The following is a 22129-nucleotide window of genomic DNA, read 5'->3' as shown; positions in this document are numbered from 1 at the left end:
TTATTGACCGTGTAGGGTCTGCTTTACATTCTCCAACCGAGCTCGATAGCTGCAGTCGCTTAAGTGCGGCCAGTATCCAGTATTCTGGAGATAGTAGGTTCTAACCCCACTGTCGGCAGCCCTGAAAATGGTTTTCCGTGGGTTCCCATTTTCACACCCGGCAAATGCTGGGGCTGTACCTTAATTAAGGCCACGGCCGCTTCCTTCCCACTCCAAGCCCTTTCCTGTCCCATCGTCGCCACAAGACCTATCTGTGTCGGTGCGACGTAAAGCAACTAGCAAAAAAAAAAAAAAAAAAAAAAAAAAAACAAGCAAACATTTTCCAACTCGCAAAAGCAGGATTAATCCAGCCCTTCATATTCTGTATTCCCGCTTCTGTCTTGTTCAAAGAACATTATTTATCAGCATTCCAATCCTCCTTAACTCTTTATCTTCTGACAGGAACTTGGACATTTTTTCTTCGTATGCCTCCTTTAAACGATCCTTCCTAAAACTTAACCTAGCTCATTTTCTTCAAATTCATTTTTCTCTTCTCATTGCTGTCCCCTATATTGAACGCAATGCAATATTTAATTATTTTTTTACTGTACTATCAGTTACTTATGTGTTATATCTGTATTTATCTTAATGTGCGTAGCTAAAATTTCTTCTCTTCCTTTTATTTTCAATCTTAAAATTTCCTGCTTGTTTCTTTTGCCTTTATGTTTTGTTGTTAATGGTTGTGTCTCTACAGTTATTTCGTCAGTTTTTAATTTTTTCCTCTATTTTTATCATTAGGTGTTTTTCCTCATTGTTCTTCCACTTATTTTTTATGTTTACAGTTGCTACTCCATGGTAAATATATTTTTGACTGCGGAACTCCGTAATTTGTCATTTCGCTGTTTTTTTTTTGCTAGGGGCTTTACGTCGCATTGACACAGATAGGTCTTATGGCGACGATGGGATAGGAAAGGTTTAGGAATTGGAAAGAAGCGGCCGTGGCCTTAATTAAGGTACAGCCCCAGCATTTGCCTGGTGTGAAAATGGGAAACCACGGAAAACCATTTTCAGGGCTGCCGATAGTGGGATTCGAACCTACTATCTCCCGGATGCAAGCTCACAGCCGCGCGCCTATACGCGCACGGCCAACTCGCCCGGTATTTCGCTGTTTTGGTTTCACAAATAAATAAAAGCAACTGAAAGTTTTAAGAAGCATGCTGGATTTAAAACTGCCCTGAACTGTAAGTTACTCCCCGAGATGTCTTTCTTCTCTTACGCATAAATATATTCCAGGGGTATTATTGAAATGCTAGTCCGAAAGAACTTTGAAGCTATTATTGTCTGAAAAACGAGAGAGAAAGGGACGACATTTAGAGCTTTTAAACATGGCGTTAGGTAAATACTGATCACGGGATTTGAAAGAGAAACAATTGGGGATTTTAAAGGTTGAAATTGAAAACTCGATTTTTCCGTTAAAAATCGCAAAATTTGAGTCCTCTTACTAGATTTCTCGGAAATAATCATGGCAATTCATATTATTAATGATTAAAAAATTCTCTCTCTCTCTCTCTCTCTCTCTCTCTCTCTCTCTCTCTCCCTCCCTCCCCCCCTCTCTCTCTCTCAGCTGAAGGTTTACACATTCACTTCCATGCTCTGTGAGCAGGTCATCCGTCCATGTTAGAGGCAGTTTAGTTGATTTAGTTAGGGATGTCCCCTTGCATGGTGTCTGGTATTCCGCCCGTGTGGGGGGCCACCAAGTTAGTTGTAAGATTAGAGGGTTGTAGGGTTGGCCATTACATGTGGACTGGTCATCCGCCTGTGTAAGGGCCGCTTAGTAATTTAATTGGTGTATTTTCAGTTATGTCTATAATAGTTCAGTTCCACTGGGTTTAAGGGTTCTTTGTTTATGTAATTTAATTGTGAACATGTATCTGGGCTAAATGCCTCCAATGTTCAATAAATTACTTACTTACACTTCCATGCTCACTGGTGGGTGTCGGATCTCTCAGAACCAACCATTTCACCAGTTTTATACTTTTTAATATTGTTTCATTTAGAATTTTGATGATGATGATGCTTGTTGTTTAAAGGGGCCTAACATCGAAGGTCATCGACCCAATTTAGAATTTTAGGATTAGGTTAAATTTGTTTCTGGATATGGTTTTATTAAAAATAGTGTGTGTCGGGTAGAATAATATATTTCTTAAGTAGGTTTGTTTTTTTAAACAACCATACACCTAAAACATTCTTCATCTGTTACTGCATCAATCGGCTTCATATATTCGTTGTCTAAAATGTCATCTACAACTAGTTCTTTGGAAGCATTTTTTATTTTCTCAGAATATTGAGCCTTTTATCTTTCTTTCTGTCTTTCTTAACCTATTTTCCCTCAAGGGTTGTTTATACCTCGAACTCAGCGAGGGATCCCACCTCTACCGCCTCAAGGGGCTGTGTCCTGGAGCGCGAGACATTGATTTGGAGGGATAAAACTGGGGAGGAGGACCAGTACCTCACCCAGGCGGTCTCATATGCTATGCTGAACAGGGGCCTTGTGGAGGGAGGGTAAGATTGGAAGGGACAGGTAAGGGAGAGAGAAGGAAGCGGCCGTGGCCTTAAGTTAGGTACCATCCCGGAAGTTGTTGGAAGGGAAGTGGGAAACCATGGAAATCCACTTCAAGGGTGGTTGAGAAGGAATCGAACCCTCCTCTACTCAGTTGACCTCACGCGGCTGAGTGGACCCCGTTCCAGCCCTCGTACCTTTTTTCAAATTTCGTGGCAGAGTCGGGAATGGAACCCGGGCCTCAGGGGGTGACAGAGGCGGACTTGAGCCTTTTATACCGCCAATAATACGCAGAAGAAACCGTGTTCACAATTTGTAAACAAGATATACAAGTTCCACCGTGATCGACTTTTAGAACATACCGAATGGACATACCAAAATATTAAGCATAGAAATCAACAGGAAATATAAGGAACTATTCGAACCAGTGTTTTAAAGTGGCTATATACAGTATGTCCTTGGCGCTGGCGGAAGTTAAAGACGTAAATGTGATAACGGCGCGCTCGGTTCACGCGAAGGACGCAGTTCGAGTCCCGGTAAGACAGTTCGAAATTCGTAAACGAGACAGTTGGTTGATTACTCTCCTCCTGTGTTCTATGTGTGGTGCAAACAAGATCATCAACAACATGCATGCATGAGCGAACCACATGAAAAGTAACCCACAACACCACATATTTGACTGGTTCCATGGCTAAATGGTTAGCGTGCTAGCATTAGGTCAAGGGTTCCCGGGTTCGATCCCCGTCCGGCTCTGGGATTTTAACCTCCATTGGTTAATTCCAATGGCTCGGAGGCCAGTTGTTTTATTTTAATTCATCATAGTTAGGGCTCCATCCCATCTACAAGGCGTCAGCTTGAAAGATCTTTACCAGGCGTCATCGGAGGCCACACGCCAATATTGAAAACCTACAACCTGTTTTCCAGTCACTGACCGGGTCAGGGATGGAATGAATGAAGCCCCCATCTTGCGGCGAGAATAGGAATTGTGCCGGCTGTCGAGGCCTGTCGCACACCCCTGGGGCAATGATTAATGACTGACAGATGAAATGATATTGGAGAGTGTTGCTAGAATGAAAGATGACAGGGAACACCGGAGTACCCTGTCCCGCCTCCGCTTTGTCCAGCACAAATCTCACATGAAGTGACCGGGATTTGACTAACGGAACCGGGCAGTGAGAGGCCGGCGCGCTGCCGCCTGCTTTCACGCCAATATTATTATCACGAATTTCCGAACGAACCCGTAGATGAAGACACAAGTGGACAAGGAGTGCAGTGGTGGTTGCCGATTCTTAGATAAGTAGCCTACTGATTACGGTTTATACGTCTTTTATGCAAAAAAAAAAAAAAAAAAAAAAAAAAGCAAAGTCATCTCCGTACTGGCCATGAAGGCCCTTGGAGGGGTGGAAGGTAAAGGCTTCCGCTATCCATAACCTCGGCACTTGATGGAGTAGAGTGGTTAGCTCTACGTCCGGCCGCTTTCGCGCCCAGAAATTGACCTGGTACTCATTTTTGGTTTAGGTTTAGTGAACGTCAGGGAAAATAGCCAGAATTTGTCCGCAAATAACTTTAATTCCATGAGTTCAGCAACTGAAAAACATGTTTGAATTGTACCAAATTGCGCTGATATTTATTCGAGCAGCAAATCCATTCGTCCACCTCTGTGGTGTAGTGGTTAGTGTGATTATCTGCCACCCCCAGAGGCTCGGGTTCGATTCCAGGCTGTGCCACGAAATTTGAAAAGTGGTACGAGTGCTGGAAAGGTGTCCACTCAGCCTCGGGAGGTCAACCGAGTAGAGAGGTGTTCGATTCCCTCCTCAGCCATCCTGGAAGTGGTTTTCCGTGGTTTCCCCACTTCTCCTCCAGGCAAATGCCGGGATGGTACCTAACTTAAGTCCACGGCCGCTTCCTTCCCTCTTCCTTGTCTATCCCTTCCAAACTTCCCATCCCCCTACAAGGCTCCTGTTCAGCATAGCAGGTGAGACAGCCTGGGCGAGGTACTGGTCATCCTACCCAGTTGTATGCCCCTACCCAGAGTATGAAGCTCCAGGACACTGCCCTTGAGGCGGTAGATGTGGGATCCCTTACTGAGTCCGAGGAAAAAACCGACCCTGGAGGGTAAACAGATTACGAGCGAACAACTCCATTCTTTGGCGTCAGGAGGGGATCCGACCGCAGAACAGAGCAAAATGCACATGTGCCACGCAGTTCGCACCCACAACCCCGGTGTGGGAAAAGCGGTAGAAGAATAAGAATAAGAATAATAATGCTCAATCGTCATAGTAACACGAATTTCTCATATTTGTCTGTTTTTCTCTGTCTATTAATGTTTGGACTGGTATTAATGTAACCCTTTTATGTACATAGATCACATTTAAGGTTTCTAGGGTAGAAATATTTCGTTTGCTGGCTGTTTGGTGCCTGGCAATAAATCAATATCAGAAGACAAAGAACCCTCAAACTCATTTAAAGGTTTCCTGCATTCACAATTCGCTCTCCTCTCCGACGACCAGTGAGGAAGTGGGAGAACAATAATTGGGCTCACGGGAAGGAACATTAGCACTTTTGTTGTGCTTTAGTGAGGATGGAAGAAAATTAATTGACTGTCTTTTGCAATTCATTTAATGGCTATGCTTCCTAACTTGGGAAAGTAAATCCGTCAATACAGCAATTCAGTCGAGATTTTTGCAAAAAGTTGTAATTAATGAAGAGCACATTCTTTACATGTCCAGTTGGTTTGAATGTGGTAATTTGAAAGCCTGGAGGTGCTTTTAGGTAGTGGGTTATTTATTACCAGAAGGATTTTCTACAGTCCTCCATAAAATGCGCTTGTATTAAACCATCTCACTCAGTTTATTCGTATATGTTATGTTTATTTCAGGAACATATAAACCATGCGAGGCAGTTTAACGTAAGTGCGGATGTGCCTGGGAGAGACTACACTCAACAACCTTTTGAGTGACTACACATTTCCCTGCCACCCCCAGAGGCCCGGGTTCGATTCCCGGCTTTTCCACGAAATTTGAAAAGTGGTAGGAGGGCTGGAACGGGGTTCACTCCGCCTCGGGAGGTCAATTGAGTAGAGGTGGGTTCGATTCCCACCTCAGCCATCTTGGAAGTGGTTTCCTGTGGTTTCCCACTTCTCCATCAGGCAAATGCCGGTACGGTACCTAATTTAAGGCCACGGCCGCTTCCTTCCCTCTTTCTTGTCTATCCTTTCAAATTTTCCCATCCCCCGCAAGGCCCCTGTTCAGCATAACAGGCGAGGCCGCCTGAGTGAGGTACTGGTCATCCTTCCAGTTTTATCTCCCGACCCAGAGTCTGAAGCTCAAGGACACTACTCTTGAGGCGGTAGAGGTGAGATCCCTCGCTGAGTCCGAGGGAAACCGACCCTGAAGGGTAAACAGTTGAAGAAGAAGAAGAAGAAGAAGAAGAAGAAGAAGAAGAAGAACAATAAGAAGAAGATTCAAGTCGTTGAAACGAGGCAGAATGAAACAATGCTCCTCAAAATGAAAATCCCTGAACTTTTTGTCTGAACAGCAGTGTATGCTAGCATACCAACAGTAATTTATTCCCACCTAGCTGATGTACCCATGTAACGGAATTATAGGTTAAGTAGTGTACAGGTTGTATTATTGTATTACATTGCATAGCTCTTAACGTTGTCCCACAAAACGCGACGGGGAAGTCACCATACGCCTTTTATCATGTAAAGACTGTAGTGGCAGGCCCTCTTGCCTACTTGTGCAGTTTGCATTGTAATGGCAGACACCCTGCCTTTTTACATCCTCCCAAATGAAATGAACGTAGGTCATTGCAATGGCATCAGTAGGAAAGTCGCGATTAAAATCAATGTTGTCATATAAATACTCGATGAAATGAATAACCGCACATTTTATCACTTTTAACGAACAGTACTATGCTGCCCATCTTCTTCTTCTTCTTCTTCGTCTGTTTACCCTCCAGGCTCGGTTTTTCCCTCGGACTCAGCGAGAGATCCCACCTCTATCGCCTCAAGGGCAGTGTCCTGGAACTTCAGACTCTGGGACGTGGATACAACTGGGGAGGATGGCCACTACCTCGCCCAGGCGGCCTCACCTGCTGTGCTCAACAGGGGCCCTGTGGGGGATGGGAAGATTGGAAGGGATAGACAAGGAAGCGGCCGTGGACTTAAGATAGGTACCATCCCTTAATTTGCCTGGAGGAGAAGTGGGAAACCACGGAAAACCACTTCCAGGATGTCTGAGGTGGGAATCAAGCCCGTCTCTACTCAGTTGACCTCCCGAGGCTGAGTGGACCCCGTTCCAGCATTCGTACCACTTTTTCAAAGTTCGTGGCAGAGCCGGGAATCGAACCCGGGCCTCCGGGGGTGGCAGCTAATCACACTAACCACTACGCCACAGAGGTGGACCGCTGCCCATCTAAGAGTTCAAAGTTCCAGAGCTGGAATTACCAGGCAGAGAACCGTGAACACTCCTCTGCCATTATTCCGTGCACACTGCTCATTCCAATTAACGCCTCAGAGTAGGTATCGATTAGCTGGAATACTATGATGAACCATTAGTATCAGAAAATTTATGAATAAGGAGAATGGCATGCTAAGGAATGTTATCTAATTCCCCAGCTATTTCCCGCCAATATTCAGGCAGGCTGTTTTACTCGGTACGCAGGAGTAATCCCATCTGTCGGAGGTAACTGACAGCCTGCCTGTCGTAAGAAGCGACTGAAAGGGCCCCAGGGGGTTCTGAAAATGGGAGCATGGGTTGGCGACCACGGGGCCTTAGCTGAGTCCTTGCATTACTTCCACTTAATTGTGCCAGGCTCCTCACTTTCATCTATCTATCCTATCGACCTCGCTTGGTCAACCCTTGTTATTTTCTGACCCCGACAATATTAAGTATGGAGGCCTAGGGAGTCTTTCTTTTTCACCCACTTCGTGGCCCTTGTCTTTATTAAGCCAATAACTCATATTTAAGTGTCGGACGCCTTCCTTCTTTCTTATTAGTGTTATATAGAGGCTGGTTGCCTAGTTGTAGTTCATCTTAAAAAATAATCACCACCACCACCAATCTTATCATAGTTGGCACGGTAAAACTGAATAAGATATAAATGATCGAAAATTGTATTCTCTATCAATTTATTTATTTATTTATTTATTTATTTATTTATTTATTTATTTATTTATTTATTTATTTCGTATGGCAAAAATAAGGATACACAGTAAACATACACAAGCTTATATAAAATATTTACATGTCAGACTGTAGGTAATATTTGGTTTGTTAAAATACAATGTCCAGTGTACGCAGCCAGGTCACTACTTCTTCAGTGGCACTATGTATTTCTTGGATAAATCCATAGAACCTTCTTGGACACTCCACAGCAACATCTTGGATGGTCTGAGGCACGATATTGCGGTCACACAGTGGACTCGTAGTTTTTCCCCATTTGAAGAGCCAGAATTTGCATCTTCCATGATTTGTCCTGCTTCTTTTTAAAGATGTCCATTCCTTTCTCGGTAAGTTGAAACCAGGCGGAGCTCTGCATGGATTATTGATTAAACCCAGGTGGTCGGGGTTTGATGAGTTTCATTCTTCACGCCAGGCTTGATCAGATTCGAAATGTGAGTTGATGAACTTCTCACCAAGCTTCCTTGATGGGTTCCTGGATTTCAACCTCTGTCGAGTCTAAAGGTTGCAGTCCTGGTGTAAGGGAAATTGAGAATTACTGCGACATATCTGCCATTCTTTGAGTAGAGCTGCTCTTCGTATGTGAGAGGGATGGATGTTGGCTGACACTGGCAGCCATTTCAGAGGTGTTGATTTGATGGTGCCTGATACTGTCCTCATTGTGTCATTCAGCTGGACACCAACTTTTACGGTATGCGCACTGTTAAGCCATACAGGGCAGCAGTATTCTGCAACTGGGTAGACTAAGGCAAGGGCTGATGTTCGCAGAACTTTTGCGTTTGCTCCCCAGTCAGTTCCACTGAGATTGTGCAAGATGTTATTCCTCGTTTTTAGGTTTGCAGGAGTATTTAAGAGGTGCTGTTTATAGGACAGTGTCCGGTCTATTATGACGCCCAGATATTTTGGACAAGGATTATATTTTAGTTGCTGGCCTTTGAATTCCACTTGGAGTACATAGTTGGCTATTCGACTATCTAAGTGAAAGCAGCTCACTTCAGTTTTGTTCGGGTTAGGTTTAAGTCTACAGGTGTTGAAATATTTGTTCAAGTTGTGGAGATCCTTGGTGAGTGCAGTTTCTGCTGTTTTAAAATCATTGGACTGGGCGGTCAGAGCTATGTCATCTGCATAGTATACATGAACTTCCGAGAGACAGTTACTGGAAGATCTACAGTCTAGATGGTAAAAAGTAATGGAGCGAGAACTGATCCTTGTGGTAGACCATTTAGTACGTCAGGTTTGCTTACATTGCCATTTAGATGTACTTCGAATACTCTATTGCATAACATGTTGTTGAGAAGTGTCGCGAGGGTTTTACAAGGAATCATCTTTAAGAATTTCAGCATCATTCTTTGTCGCCACAGCGTGTCATAAGCCGATGTTTGGTCCACAAATACTGTGATGGTTTTCTTCTTCTTCTTCTTCTGAAATCCATTCTCAATGTGGCTGGTGAGTGCCAATGCTTGGTCACAGCAGCTTATGTTCGGTTGGCATCAAGCTTGTTCGGCTGGTATGTGTTGGAAGGCTGTGGCTGAGGTTCTGTTATAGACCATTCTCTCGATTAGCTTGTAGTATATGCTTAAGAGTGCGATGGGTCGATAATCTTCTGGACTATTTCCGCTTTTCCCAGGCTTCAGGATGGCAACTAGTTTTGTTCTCTTGAGCAGGGATGGGAGCCTACCGTTCCGTAAGATGTCTTTACAGAATTTAACTAGCTAGTCCAGAGTTCTAGGACCACATTGTTTCAGGAACTCTGGATATATTCCATCTAATCCAGCTGCTTTACCTGTTTTTATTTAATTCAGAGCTGATGAAATCCCTGCAACAATGAAGTTTCCTGAAAAGTGTGTGGTTGGTTCAGTCAGGGATAGTTTGTTTCTTAGCTCCTTCTTAAGTTTCTTAGTTTCAATTTTGTTGACATGAGCAGGTCTCTTGGAAAGACTGACAATTCTATTGGCTATATCTGCTGGAGATACATTTGAGCTCTTATTTACATATCTTGCAGTGCTATTCCGAGTTTTCGCAGAATCTAAGCAGTACAATAGTTCGTCGTTCTGTTACTTTGTTGGTATTCCTCATATAGCTCATCACACCGTCTCTTCCACTCAGGAATATATTCTTTCCTAAATCCTCTGGGAATGTGTTTCTTTGCTACGGAGCACATTAAACCAACAAATTGCTCATAGGTGTCAAGTTTTGGTGGAATCCACCAAATGTTGTAATCCAATTCCTTAGTGAAAGCTTCCCAATGCGCTTTTCCAAAGTTCCAGCGGGGTAGAGGCGTTGATCATATTATCGGGACTTCAGTGCTAACTTTTACGAGGATTGGTCTGTGCTGACTTCGAGGAAAGTCACTCAATACTTTTCTGCTGCACTGTAGGAGTCTTCCACCTTCGTTTCTTGATACAAAACAAAGATCTGAGTGAAAGGAGCATTTGTCTTTTGCATCATACAGTAGGAACACATCTTCTGTTTCTGAGCAGGCTAACACACCAAGACTGTCCTCATTAGTGTCCCCATATCCCCAGGAAGTGCTCCTGCTGTTGAAACCTCCCATGATGACTGTGGGGTGCTTCACGTTCTGGATGGCTTCTTTACACCAAGGTTGAGACGGTGGTTTATAAGTGTTTACTATTTCCAAGTCTGCTACTTTGCCTCTGGTTACAAAAATGTCATTAGAGCTTGTTGTCTAGGATTTCAACTTGGTCAATATTATTTCGTATGTGCGTAGTGGTGCCGTAGCGTTTGTGGAAGGTAGCCGTAGCAAGGTTGAATCCTGGAAATTTGCATCTGGAGAGAAGTTGTGTTTCATCTTCACAATACGTTTTTTGTGGTACCACGACATCTACATGATTGTCGTTTAGCACTTTTAATAGGTAGTCACTTTTAGATCGGCTTATACCCTCAATATTTAATCGGAGTATATTCAAAGAGGGGCTGATGTTTTTTTACCGATGTTGTTGTTTGGTTCTGAGAAGAACCATTTAGATTAAAATAATGTACCATGATCTAGGTTGAAGTGTAGTGTATCTTCTGTTTGCTGGGATATCCTTAAAGCAGAGCTTAAGGTCCAGCAGTCAAGTGCCGTTGCTTACTTAGTACCACCCGAGACACACGTGTAGGGTATTTTAAGGTTATACCTACGGACGTGAAGCAACTATTGTCTCCTTGGGGTTAACCGAGATTCAGTCTCAAAACTACAGCAGGGATCATTTACTACATTCCCTGCATCATCCATGTCAGCCAATTAAGAATCCGAACGGAATTAAAAATTTTGTTATGTAAGTTAGTACTTTTAGATAGGACCAATAACATAGGTACTTAAAAATTAAATTATAGGGTGAATCAAATTATGTACAGCCTAGACTGTAGTTCCTTATTCCCCGACTTTTCGTACAGATTTTCATTAAATTTTGTTAACTCATTTTCTCGTGGTTCGGCGCTGATACGGATTTTACAACCAAAATTCAAATTCATGAATATCTCTGTTATCATACCGGTACTGTATAAGACGTACATGATCGGATATTTAATTCTCTATAACTTTTGTTATGAAGTATTTACCGATAGGACCACTAATAGCATAAATATTAGAGAATTACATTTTAGGCCTTCCCCTAAACTACCATTTCACTCAGCGTGACTAAAATAATTTATAGCCTAGATTGTAATGGTTCGTTTCCCGACTTTACATGCCGATTTTCATTAAATTCTCTTCAGTCATTTTCTCGTGATTCGCATACATACATGCATACACACAGACACAGATGACGGAAGATAAAAATGTGCTTTTCCTTGTTACTGAGGACATGACCGATACAGAAACACCATTCTTTTTAAATTGTGAGCAGTGTTCAGACAAAACTCTTATTTTATATACATTATATAGACTCGACCATTGTTGTTGCTAACGTGCATGTTGGCGTGATTAGCTGCCACCCCGGGAGGCCCGGGTTCTATTCCAGGCTATGCCACGAAATTTGAAAAAGTTGTAACGTTCCAGACGTTACAGTGTAATTATGTTAATTTTATTATGTGTAATTAATTCAGGAATTTAACGTCATGATATTTATTTTGGTATGTAATTGTATTATAATTCATGTTTAATCATTTGCTCACTATCATTTCATTACTTTGTAACTACGACTTGTAAACGAGGGCTGAATATCCTAATATTCACTTAGATTCTTGCGACATTCGTTTAAAATTAACTTGCAGTAGATTTCCTCTATCTTGCCACATCACCGAGGAAGAAGGAAGGACAAATTTAGACACCAAGTTCTGGGAAAAGCGAACACGTGTTCAAGCGTTCTAACGTAAGCTACCGTATTTCGACCAGAATTATTCAAACTGATCACCGCCTATATTTTCAAAGGAGCGTCATGTTGCCATGGATACTGAGTGAAAGGACTAATAGAAGAACAGTTGATATCAGGGTTAAGACCCGTCAACTCTAATATCGGGAGTGGGGAGAGACGTGTCATCTGATTGGACCACGTGTAGCGACCTGTAATTAGCGCCAGAGAAGGTTATAAAAGGGCGTGTTGGAGCTCTTGGCTTCATCTTCTACGTGATTCTTATTGAGTTTCTACAATCTTCTACTTGATTCTTCGGATTCTTCGTTTGATTCTGCATTCGTATTCTACATTAATTACTTCATTTACCACGACGTGGTACTTAGAAATTCTGAATGAGGGGTGTATAGCCACTCTCATCAGGAAGTACGTACAGCTCGGCTACAAGACCGGTTTGAACCAGTCTAAGTCAATAGGTAGTATTAATCTAGATAGAAATGAAACTTCAGAGCACATTTTCAGTAAAGTTGGAAGGATTCTTAATTGAGTATCCTCTCCATAAAACCCAAGGTGGTTCTTCTAACTATGACTTAGGGCTTATCTCCAATATATGGGATAGAGCATAATAGGGAGTGTTAGTTTTGAAGTCATCTTCCAATTAGTGGGAGGTGCAATTTGCAAGGTAGGAATGGTACTTAGCTGCAGATGAAGAGATCTCAAAGACGACCGGTGATGTTCCAGCTACAAGGATGGAAGCTTTCCAAGGACCAGCAGAACAAGACTACATGGTGAGCAAGCGAGTTAAAGATATTGCAAGTTTTCGCGAAGTAGAGTCATTCAATTTTTTGTTAAATTCATTTTCTATTTTAAATTCAGTTCTCGTTAAACCGTCGTCATTTATATTCAATATAATAAATAGTATTTTTCTAGTTCACTTTAATCAATCTGCCTTAATTAGCCTTTTGATTTCTAATTCTCCTGCTTATTGATTAGTGCACTATCACCCCACCCCTGTGATAAGAGTCCGTCCAAGCTTGATTATAAATTTTTATCTTTAAGTCCTCAACTTAAAGATTGGCGCCCTTAGCTTGAATGGTTGCATTTCTCGTTCGATGATTGTTCTCCGAGAGGGGAAGTCACATAAATGCCGCTCCAACGTGTGGCGAGAAAATCATTAAGTACGGAGCAGTTAATGACAGTAACGATATCAGAATTCGTATTATGGGCAAAATTTGGATATCCACGTTGCATTAGGAGTGTTTGATTGTGGGAAGGGTCATGGCTGATCAGACGAAAGAGGAGAGGATGTTGCGCAGTGGACGGGCGATAAAAGGCAATAATGTATTGAGTTCAGAGGAAGAGTTGTGTAGTCTAGTAGAGGAAATTGAAGATAGAAGTGTAAGTAGTATGGAGAGTGAAGGCAAGCAGAAAGAAGTCAGTATGGAGTCAGATGATAGTAGGATGGGGGGCGAAGCGGAAGTAAACACTAACAATGAAAGTAATAATAATGATCAGTTAATGGGAATGATGCAGTTAATGTTAAGTAAGATAGAGGACAGTAAAACTGAAATAAAAAGTGAATTGGAACAAATTAAAACAGATGTAAAACAAACTAAATCTGAGCTTAAAGGTGAATTAGAACAAACTAAATCTGAACTGAAAGAACAGTTAGAACAAACTAAAGCTGAATTAAGCAGGGAGATGAGGGAAAATAAGGAGGAAGCGAATCGGAGAATGGACGAACACAGTAGGCAGTTACGCGATCTGGTGGTAAAAAATGAACATTTTAATAAGCGATTAGAGGACCAGAAAAATGAATATGTACGGCAAGGGAAAGAGGTAAAAGAAAAGTTTGCGGAGCAGAGAAGTGAATTCCTGGAATTAATGGGGAAGGAAAACAACTCTACTAGGGAGGAAGTAATGAGGCAGGTCACTAGTATTGATAAGAGAGTTGAGACTCAAAGAGGGGAAATACGGATATTCAAAGACCACGTCCAACAAGAGATTGACACGGTAAAGCTTAGAATAGAAGATGAGACCCGGGCAAGTGAAGAAAGGTTTGCGATAGCTGAAGAGAATAAGATTGAAATTAGGACATTGAAAGAGAAGCAGGTTAATTTGGAGAGAGAAATTGATAGGAGAGACAGAGATGTAGAATGCCGGATGGAGAAAGCAGAAAATAAGTTAAAACAGGTGGCAAAGGATAAACAGGTTTTCACGGGAAGGCAATGTCTAGGAAATAGCTACATTAGGGAAATTGAACTACCTAAATTTAATGGGAAACAAACGAACCCGCTAGATTTCCTTAAGATGATAGAAAAACGATTTGAAAAGCGTCTAGAGGAAGGGTCTATGGACTGGGAAGACGTTATGGAAAATATTGACCATGCTTTTGTAGGAGAAACTCGGTCTTGGTTCATGGTATATAGGCAGACGATGACGAACCTGAAAGAATTCAGAAATAAGTTTAGAGAGAAATTCTGGAATGAAGCGATACAAGCTCGGGAGAGAGAAAGGGTGGTATTTGGGAGGTACAAACAGCATGAAGGAGTTACTATGACCGAGTACTTCCTGGCACATGTCATGATTTGTCAGAACTTAGATGGTATAACCGAGGGGTCTGATGTAGTAAGACTACTTTTGAGACATTTTCCGGACAGGGTGAGAGAAGCGGCCGGCATGCAAAAAGTTGGAACTATTCAGGAGATGGAGAACCTACTAGGCAGTTTTGATGCGTTAGGTAACCTTAGGAGTAGAACGGAGAATATTCAGAACTTTAGTCATCACAACGGAATGAGACATAACGGTAGAATACAGAATCACGAAGCTCGCAATCAGTTCAGACCTCAGCAGAACAGCAGGAGCGGAGCACCTGAATATAGGACAGGAAATTCCCAACGGAGGCCAGAGCAATGTACTAATGAGTCCAACGTCAATACACAAAGGGAACCTTTAAACTAACTAGAGGCTGTAATGTTAGGTCAGAATTCCAGCCTAGTACGAAGGTAGCGAAGTGTCTTGCCATGAAAGTGTTACCATATGACCTAGATGTTAGAGACGATTTGTTGTATGAACCCGAGCAGAATAATGGAGATTCAAGTAATAAAGTAGTCAATCCCGTTGTTAAATTGAAAGTCTGGGGGGCGTGGGTTAAAGTTTTGATTGATTCTGGTAGCCAAATATCATGTATTAGTTCTCAGTGGTATGAGTCATTAGTGAAACAGGGTATTCAGTTGGAGGAAATGCCTGTTAAGTCTACTTTCATCATTACGGCTGTTGGAAAGAGGTCTAAGCAAATTTGTAAACAAGTAGCTGTCCCGATCTGCATTAATAATTCTATTAGCGTTCAGATATGTTTGGTAATTCCGCATTTAAGATTTGATCTTATCTTGGGATCTGACTGGTTAACGTTAAAATTGGCTCAGTTAAATTACAATGATCTAGTGCTAAATTTGAGGTGGAATAATGAGGATATCAAGGTCAAGTTTGAGGAGGAAATTCAGAGGAAAACGGAAGTTAGTACAGTGTGGAGAATGAGAGAGGTTTCTAAAGTAAATGAAGAGGCTAGTGAGGGCCTGAAGTTGTGCCAGTTGTGGATTAATGAGGATAAAATATGTGGCTTGAAAGAAGCCGTAAGTAGAAATCAGTTGAATGAAATCCAGAAGGACAAGTTATATGAAGTGTTATGTGAACATGTGGAGATTTTCTCCGAGAAACCTGGTGTTACCCATCTGTATGAACATTCTTTTTCTGTGCTGGATAAGACTCCATTCAGCGGACCGCGGTATCCGATACCACACAAATATGCCAAAGCCGTAGAGGATCAAATTCAAGCTATGTTAGCAGACGATGTGATTGAATTATCAAACAGTCAATATGTTAATCCCTTAATTGTCGTGCCTAAGTCTGATGGATCAATACGTTTGTGTATTGATGGCAGGGAGATGAACAGACGTATTGGTGCTGATCAGTTGAGATCACAAACCATTGAAGAGTTGATACAGAATTTTCAGGGTAAGAGTTGGTTTTCTACGTTAGATCTTAGGAGTAGTTTTTGGCAGATACCTTTAAGATCAGAAGACAGGCCTCTTACTGCTTTCAGCTATAAGCATAGTTTGTACCAATTTAGGCGTGTTCCTTTTGGGACCCGTACGAGTTCGGCAGCTCTTATTCGCGCACTAAGTATTGCCTTGGGAGATGATACTGGAGATTATGCTACTATTTATATCGATGATTTGGTTATAGGATCTTGTACCTTTGAAGAGCACTTGGACCACTTGGAGAGGGTTTTTTCTAAAGTAGAGTATGCTGGTTTTACTCTGAAACTTGACAAATGTGTTTTCAGTAGACGAGAGGTGACTTTTTTGGGGCACCGTGTATCGGCAATGGGAGTGACGCCTGAGAGCACAAGAATTGAAAAAATATTGAATACTACGACACCTAGAAATATTAAGGAGCTCAGATCGTATATTGGTGTATGTAATTTTTTCAGACGATTTGTAGTGAGATTTGGTAACTTACTAGAGCCATTTAGAGAACTATTGAAAGCTGGCAGTAAGTGGGAATGGACACAAGATCATGATAGAGCTTTCCTAAAATTAAAAGAAGGATTCAGGCAGGCGGTTGTTTTGAGATACCCCATGCCCGATAGGAAGTATGTGTTGCTGACGGACGCATCTCACTGTGGTATCGCTGGTGCACTATGTCAAGTAGATGATGATGGTAATTTAGGGATTGTGTCTTTAGCTTCCAGAGGTTTAAGTGCTGCTGAAAAGCGTTATACTATAACGGAACTTGAATTCCTAGCTATCGTATACTCCCTCAGTAAATTTAGGATGTATGTTTTAGGTACCGAATTTGAAATTAGGACGGATCATCATGCTCTTTCTTTTGTATCCAAGTGTAAATTATCATCTAACAGAGTTAGTAGATGGATACTCGCCCTACAAGAGTATGATTTTAAGGTAACTCACATTAAGGGAAAGAATAATGTCCTTGCTGATTTATTGTCACGTGATCCGAAGTTGAGCGAAGAAGGTAGCCTTCTAGAGCCACGTGAGGGCATTATTATATGTACATGTCTGTCTAAGGAAAATGAAACTGCTCTAAATAGACTACGTAACCTATTGGTTGAACAGTCGGTAGACGAAGAATGTCGGGAACCTTTGTCTGTACTTCAGGGAGGAGAGCAGCTCACTGTGTCGCATGGTAGGCACACGTACAAACTGGTTAACGGGTTTCTAGCCAGGAAATGTGGCGAGGATCTCTGGGGGATTTGTGTACCCAAAGCGCTACGTGTGGAATTGATTTGGTTTATCCACAAGGAATTAGGACATTTTGGAGCTAATAAAGTTCTGTATGAGATCCGACAGAATTTTACATGGGACAAGATGGGAAGAGATATAAGAAAAATTCTTTCCACTTGCGATCTGTGTCAGCGTAGCAAAGTTCCTAACCGCTATTTAGAAGGACCTCGTCAGGCAGTAATCTCAGAAAGACCTGGTGACTTGGTGTGTACTGATTTATTTGGACCTGTGGTAAAGGGACAGTTCGGCTTCCAATATATTTTAGTCGTTATTGATGCCTTCTCGAAATTGGTCAGATTATACGGTATGAGAAAAGCCACTGGAAAATCTTGTAGTCGTATAATCAAAGAGAAGTATATCCCTGAATTAGGTACTCCTCTTAGAATATTATCAGACAGTGGACCGCAATTTATTTCGAGAAAATGGAAGTCCATAATTAGAGAGCTAGGTATTACACAGGTTCATTCATCTATTAGATACCCTCAGGGCAATATGTGTGAACGCGTTATGAAAGAGTTATCTCGCATGTTTAGATGCTTAGTGTTCGATAAGCATACAGCCTGGGTGGCTCATTTATCCCGCATAGAGACATGGATCAATGCAGTTCAACATGAAAGCACTAGATTGACGCCGTCACAAGTTCATTTTGGTTGTAAGCCTCAGAATGAACTATTGAGAGTGTTAGGTTTGCCTGAGGAACCACCTCGTAATGCTGAATTTTACGTCCGACTGGCACGGGAGAACCTGATTAAATCTGGAGATAAACGTAAAAGGCAGCAGAAACGTAAGGTACTGGATAACTTTGAGGTAGGTGATATGGTTTTGGTGAGAGTTCCAATGTTGTCAAATAGTGAGGATAAGGTAACAAAGAAATTTTTTCTTTTATATCAAGGCCCTTATAAAGTACATAGAAAACTAGGACCCTGTGCTTACAAGTTAGCGAATGGCGAGAGCGTAATGAATGGTTCATATAACATTAGTAGTTTACGGAGATACCTGTCGTGTGAGGTGGCTGAACCGGATTGTGAGATATAGGTCAGTAACTCGGGGAAGTTGCTACTTGTTATGTCAGACTACGAGCGGAATGAGTTTACGTCTCAATTGTGGTGGTATTTCCTAGTTGTGTTTGTAAACAAGGGAGGTGTTTGTGTGGCGGTAGACTTACGCTCGTTCATTGACGATAGATCATCTGTTTTCCGTATGTGAGGCCATGAAATTTTATATATTTGTTTTCTGAGATGTTACAGAAGGCTAATTAAAGCTGACGACGGCAAATAATTAATTTTCCCGTATGTGCATTTCTAACTTGCAATAATTTTACCGTGAGCTTAAATCACGTGGGTATTCGTGTGAAGTGTATTGCATCCTGCTTCAAGATAAGGTTGAAACATTCGAAAGAGTGATAAAAGTGTAAATTGTTTGTATCATTTGTTTTCCATGGTTCTAATGTAAAAGATTGGAAGAGAACGTGTTACTGCTATCTAGCAAAGAATGTCGGAGAGATGGGGAGTAAAAGGACAAATAGACACTCGGCAGAGTCTGTAATCTGAATTGTATATATATTATGTTATATTCTCTAGGATAATCTTGTTTTTTACAAAAATGGAAAGTTGCTTGTGTTGGGCATAATTTAGTATCTAAACCTCAAGATGAACTGAAATAACAGACATTCGCAATGGTAAGCAGTCTAAGAGAGATATGGAAACAGTGAGATATAATTAATTGTATGAAAATAATGTCGCTCGTTATGGGCAGGTAATAGAGGTATTTCAAGTCAATGTGGGAGTAAGTGTGTGAGTTCTCAACTCATGTGATATTTGTTAAGAACTCATGGGGGCGTATGTAACGTTCCAGACGTTACAGTGTAATTATGTTAATTTTATTATGTGTAATTAATTCAGGAATTTAACGTCATGATATTTATTTTGGTATGTAATTGTATTATAATTCATGTTTAATCATTTGCTCACTATCATTTCATTACTTTGTAACTACGACTTGTAAACGAGGGCTGAATATCCTAATATTCACTTAGATTCTTGCGACATTCGTTTAAAATTAACTTGCAGTAGATTTCCTCTATCTTGCCACATCACCGAGGAAGAAGGAAGGACAAATTTAGACACCAAGTTCTGGGAAAAGCGAGCACGTGTTCAAGCGTTCTAACGTAAGCTACCGTATTTCGACCAGAATTATTCAAACTGATCACCGCCTATATTTTCAAAGGAGCGTCATGTTGCCATGGATACTGAGTGAAAGGACTAATAGAAGAACAGTTGATATCAGGGTTAAGACCCGTCAACTCTAATATCGGGAGTGGGGAGAGACGTGTCATCTGATTGGACCACGTGTAGCGACCTGTAATTAGCGCCAGAGAAGGTTATAAAAGGGCGTGTTGGAGCTCTTGGCTTCATCTTCTACGTGATTCTTATTGAGTTTCTACAATCTTCTACTTGATTCTTCGGATTCTTCGTTTGATTCTGCATTCGTATCCTACATTAATTACTTCATTTACCACGACGTGGTACTTAGAAATTCTGAATGAGGGGTGTATAGCCACTCTCATCAGGAAGTACGTACAGCTCGGCTACAAGACCGGTTTGAACCAGTCTAAGTCAATAGGTAGTATTAATCTAGATAGAAATGAAACTTCAGAGCACATTTTCAGTAAAGTTGGAAGGATTCTTAATTGAGTATCCTCTCCATAAAACCCAAGGTGGTTCTTCTAACTATGACTTAGGGCTTATCTCCAATATATGGGATAGAGCATAATAGGGAGTGTTAGTTTTGAAGTCATCTTCCAATTAGTGGGAGGTGCAATTTGCAAGGTAGGAATGGTACTTAGCTGCAGATGAAGAGATCTCAAAGACGACCGGTGATGTTCCAGCTACAAGGATGGAAGCTTTCCAAGGACCAGCAGAACAAGACTACATGGTGAGCAAGCGAGTTAAAGATATTGCAAGTTTTCGCGAAGTAGAGTCATTCAATTTTTTGTTAAATTCATTTTCTATTTTAAATTCAGTTCTCGTTAAACCGTCGTCATTTATATTCAATATAATAAATAGTATTTTTCTAGTTCACTTTAATCAATCTGCCTTAATTAGCCTTTTGATTTCTAATTCTCCTGCTTATTGATTAGTGCACTATCACCCCACCCCTGTGATAAGAGTCCGTCCAAGCTTGATTATAAATTTTTATCTTTAAGTCCTCAACTTAAAGATTGGCGCCCTTAGCTTGAATGGTTGCATTTCTCGTTCGATGATTGTTCTCCGAGAGGGGAAGTCACAAAGTTGTACGAGGGCTGGAACGGTGTCCACTCATCCCCGGGAGGACAACTGCGTAGAGAGGCGTTCGATTCTCTCCCCAGACATCCTTGAAGTGGTTTTCTGTGGTTTCCCACTTCTGCCACGGCCGCTTCCTTCTTCCTTGTCTATCCCTTTCAAACTTCTCATCCCCCACAAGGCCCCTGTTCAGCACAGCAGGTGAGACCGACTGGGCAACGTACTGGTCCTTCTTCCTAGTTGTGTCCCCTGACCCAAAGTCTCACGCTCAAGGACACTGCCCATGAGGTGGTAGAGGTGGGATCCATCGCTAAGTACGAGGGAAAAACCAACCCTGGAAAGTACATGGATAAAGAAAGAAAGAAAGAAAGAAAGAAAGAAAGAAAGAAAGAAAGAAAGTAAGAAAGAAAGAAAGAAAGAATTTACTTCCCGAAATATAATAGTAATCGTTACATTCTAGTAATCGTTACATTCCAGTAATCGTTACATTCTAGTAATCGTTACATTATAATAATTATTATATTCCAGTAATCATTACATTCTAGTAATCGTTACATTCTAGTAATCATTACATTCTAGTAATCGTTACATTATAATAATCGTTATATTATAATAATCGTTATATTCCAGTAATCGTTACATTATAGTAATCGTTACATTATAATAATCGTTATATTCCAGTAATCGTTACATTCCAGTAGTCGTTGCATTATAGTAATCATTACATTCCAGTAATCGTTACATTATAATAATCGTTACATTATAATAATCGTTATATTCCAGTAATCATTACATTCTAGTAATCGTTGCATTCTAGTAATCATTACATTCTAGTAATCGTTACATTCTAGTAATCATTACATTCCAGTAATCGTTATATTCCAGTAATCTTTACATTCCAGTAGTCGTTGCATTATAGTAATCATTACATTCCAGTAATCGTTACATTATAATAATCGTTACATTATAATAATCGTTATATTCCAGTAATCATTACATTCTAGTAATCGTTACATTCTAGTAATCATTACATTCTAGTAATCATCACATTTTAGTAATCGTTACATTCTAGTAATCATTACATTATAGTAATCGTTACATTATAGTAATCGTTACATTCCAGTAATCGTTACATTCCAGTAATCATTACATTCTAGTATTCGTTACATTCCAGTAATCGTCACATTGCAATAATTGATATACCTGGCATGGAAGCAGAAACGCGAAATAAAAGCTAATGATGAAGATAACTTTTTTCAGTTCTACTACAACAGAACCAGTAGCTTCACCAGTTCTGGATGAGGTATTTCTTACCTCTCGAGTATTTCTAATGACATCACAATTTTCCAACAATATCCGTCACTGTTGGGGATGTTCTTAAAATTCAACACAGGCATTCCTTTAAGTAGGGGTTGCCTGGCCGAGGTGGTAAAGGCGTGCTCGGTTCACCCGGAAGGACGTGGGTTCGATTCCCCGCCAGGAAGTCGAAAATTTATGAAACGAGTTTTCCACTTCCGGAGGAGCA

Source organism: Anabrus simplex, chromosome 5 (genome assembly GCF_040414725.1).
Source record: "Anabrus simplex isolate iqAnaSimp1 chromosome 5, ASM4041472v1, whole genome shotgun sequence".
NCBI classification, from domain to species: Eukaryota; Metazoa; Arthropoda; class Insecta; order Orthoptera; family Tettigoniidae; genus Anabrus; species Anabrus simplex.
This window is presented reverse-complemented; position numbering follows the sequence as displayed.